General features: G+C 34.7%; 1 pseudogene; it reads right to left on the bottom strand.

Annotated features, from left to right (window-relative positions):
• Window positions 1-2,309: 2,309 nt before the first annotated feature.
• LOC141549194 (ADP/ATP translocase 3-like) lies at window positions 2,310-3,228 on the bottom strand (annotated as a pseudogene).
• Window positions 3,229-3,926: the final 698 nt, after the last annotated feature.

The raw sequence follows: 3,926 nt of genomic DNA, 5'->3' as shown, positions 1-3,926 counted from the left end.
ATTCAGGCCAGTTCCAATGATTTGTGATGCAGAGAGCCATCTGCACCCAGAGAGAGGACTGTGGGGACTAAGCATGGCTCACAACATACTATTTTCACTTTTTTTTGTTGTTTCCTTACTTTTTGTTTTCTTTCTCATTTTTTTCCCTTTCTGATCTGATCTTTCTTATGCAGCATAATTGTGGAAATATGTATAGAAGAATTGCACATGTTTAACATAATGGATTACTTTGCCATCTGGGAGGAGGTAGAGGAAAGGGAGGGGAAAAATTTGGAACATAGGGTTTTGCAAGGGTGAATGTTGAAAATTATGCATATGTTTTGAAATTTAGAAAAACTTTATAAAAATTTAAAAAGTAGACCCCCCCCAACATGGCTCTGCCCTGTAGTCTTACACTCTCCCCAACATACTTTATAGTATAGTAACACTGGTATCCTTGCTACTCCTCACACAATATACTCCTTCTGACTCTGAGCGTTCCCCTTGCTTTATTTTTTTCCCCTTTCAATTTGGTTTTATCTCAGTTTTAAGTATTTTAAAAATTATTAAAATGGACTTTTTGTTCTCACCTATTACAAGTTATTTAATTGTCCTCTCTCCTTTCCTCAGTAGTATTTGATATGGTGGACCACTCTCCTTTACTTATACTCTGATGATTCCCCTTTCTCCTAACACATAAATGTAACATCTCTGAACCACTAGGACTATTATCAGTACTGTTTAGAATTCATTTCCACATGTGTAATTGCAAAGATCTGTCAATTCAATTTCCTGATTATCAACTTAGCATTTTATATTCAGATAAGTCCAGTTCCTAATCTAATTCATCTAGAGATTCTCCCCTCTCCCCACCATTAGGAAGTTCCCACTTCAAGATTTATAGTTAAGTATATAATTTCCCCAGAATCTTCTTTGTATCCTAGCCTCTGTGCATACAGATGCCTAATACATATTCAGTATCTTAATGCAATCAAAATTAGTTTTTTGACACTTGATAAAATAACTATTTAAAAAGAAATGCTTAATAAATTGTGGATAAATTTGTGTATTTCCTAGTGCTCACACCATTCAATTCTATGCAAGTTTTTACCACTATCAGCTATTAATTATTTTTTGTTTTGTATGTAGGCCCACTGCAGAAATGTAACTGTTAAATAATGCTCAATGTATATCAAAGGTTATACTTGTATTCATAGTATCTCATGTCATATGTTAAATATATTGGTTTGAAGCCAAGTTCTGATTCTGTCATTTATTTCCTATGTAACCCGATGAATCATGTAACCTTTCTGACATTTAGTATTGTCTCATCTATAACAGATGTTGGTAAAATTGCATTTTTGACTTAAAGCATAAAAGAATCTGTTAAACTCAGATGTTGAGAGATAAAAGCTAAAATTTCTTCCACAAAACTAATATTTTCATTTTATGATCATTTGTTTATATATAAGCTATTAGGTAAATCTTAAGCCCAACCTGTATTATATATATCTTAACATATGTCCTATCATATCTATTGAACTCATAATTTATTTATATTACCATGATTAGTAAAAATATAGTATCTTTACTGTGTTCTCAACCCAAAACACCACCACAACCAAATTATGTTGCATTATCCAATTATTGGATCACAAATTTTCAAGTCTTCTGTGTATTTATTGTTTTAAAGCAGAATTAACTGCCAAATGGTTAGCTGTGCAAATAGTATATATATATATATATATATATATATATATATATACATATATACATATATATACATATATATGTATATAATGTTTATAAAATGGGAGACATTTAAAAAATATTTAAGCACAAATTGTGGTTCTATAAAAGAACATTTAAACTAGATGGTCCAAGTTGATCTGCCTCCTTGGAATGACAGTAACTAACAAAACAAATAGAGTCAATATGCAGAATCATCATTCATTCCATTGTTTGAATGAGGGATCACAATAAACGAGTTTTTTTTTCCTAAGATCTTTTCCTGACTCCTCTACAAACATGATCTGATCTGGATAAAATGACAATAGGAATTTTTTTTATTTATTTATAATTTTTTTCCACAGTATGTATGCATGAGTAATTTTTTTTATAATATTATCCCTTGTATTCATTTTTCCAAATTATCCCCCCCTCCCTCCACTCCCTCCCCTCCATGACAAGCAATCCCATACATTTTACATGTGTTACAATATAACCTAGATACAATATATGTGTGTAAATACCATTTTCTTATTGCACATTAAGTATTAGATTCCGAAGGTATACGATAGGAATTTCTTGAGGGTCAATGGTCCAAAATGCTAAGTATGGCTAAGTATTTTGCATGATCTATATTCACTGGCTCTATTTTTCTTCAATTCATCATAGGACCAGCACAAAAAGTCCACCTATGTTTCTAAGAACATTAGACCAGGCACCCTTTAAGGAGCTTTACCATCCTCATCTTTAGAAATCTTCCTCTTGCAGTCAATTGTTTCAGAACTGGAACATGATATCAGCTCCTTTGTACTCAGACTGCATCATCATTCGCCACCTTACTTTATCAAAGGGATAAGAGACCACACCTACTACAGAAGTCATTGTGCAATCATCCAACTTACCATAATGAGTGTTCTTCAGATCTGGGAGCATATCTTCTGCTGTCTCATAGATTCCAAAGTAGGTTGCTCTATACCCTGCATGGAAACATTGAAATCTTGATAAAAACCACAAATTCCATCAGACTAGGTGATTTTCACAAGATGACCTCCCAGGTCTTTGAATTCTTTCTCAGTACCAGGTTTCCTAACATTAAATGCCAAGTGGGTTCTCGAAAAAATCTAAGGGATAGACAGAGCAGAGAGAAGTAGCTCTAGCTGTACCATCAGAGGCAAGATTGCCAGAAAAATACTTTCAAAATTTTATGTTCTTGTTCCCTTCTCTTCAAAATACCTGCTTATCCTTATTCTTAAAGAGAAATTAAGGGCCTAGGTGGGGAAATATCTGATGACATTTACTAAAATACCCTACCAGAAGGAAAGCACCTCTCATTCCTTTGCAATTCAGACTATAAAATCCATTATGCCTTTGTACTGCTTATCTGAAGCAATTTGTTTACTTGCATGCTGCACCTGCAATAGTAGCTTGAGTCTCTTAATGGGGGCCACTGAGGTTGGAGATAGCAGTGGCAGTGCCATTGACCAGGAAATCCTTGTTGGAGGAGAAAGCCTGTTCTGTCATGGTTACAAAAAAGGAAGGTGTTGGAATTGGAGAAAGAAAGTGGGTGAGAGAAGGCTGAAAACTGGGGAAGTTGTGGCTGCCTTCACAAATCCTTGTTATAGCTTGGGCCAAATGGGGTCCCTTCCTTTATATTTCAGCTCATATTCTACCTTCTGCAAGAAGCCTTTCCCAGATCTCAAATACTAATACTAGAACTTTCTCTCTGAAGTTACCATGATTTACCCTAGATGGACACAGTTGTTTGTATGTGGCTCCTCCACTGGAATGTTAACTCTACGGTCACAGACTTTCTTTACTTTTCTTTGTGTCTCCAGAACTTGACACAGTACCTAGGCTATAAATAAGTCCTAAAATGATTGCCTTCCTGGGGGACAGTCTGTAATATCCAATACACAAACATGTACATATACACATATGTGTGTGTACAGTGAAAGGTGTAAAAAGAAATATTTAAAGTTCATCTTTAACTGCCAAACAAGGAGGAGAATTCCTGGGCATTGGGTAGATAGCAACACTCAGTATCTGGATTGGGTGAAAAATTTGAATCAATATATGTGCCAAACTGTTTGTGGCAGCTCTTTTTGTTGTAGCTAGAAACTGGAAGATGAATGGATGTCCATCAGTTGGAGAATGGTTGGGTAAATTATGGTATATGAAGGTTATGGAATATTATTGCTCTGTAAGAAATGACCAGCAGG

The sequence above is a fragment of the Sminthopsis crassicaudata genome, chromosome 1 (genome assembly GCF_048593235.1).
Source record: "Sminthopsis crassicaudata isolate SCR6 chromosome 1, ASM4859323v1, whole genome shotgun sequence".
Classification (NCBI taxonomy): domain Eukaryota; kingdom Metazoa; phylum Chordata; class Mammalia; order Dasyuromorphia; family Dasyuridae; genus Sminthopsis; species Sminthopsis crassicaudata.
Note: the sequence above shows the minus strand (reverse complement) of the source record. Positions and strands in the feature narration are given on the sequence as shown.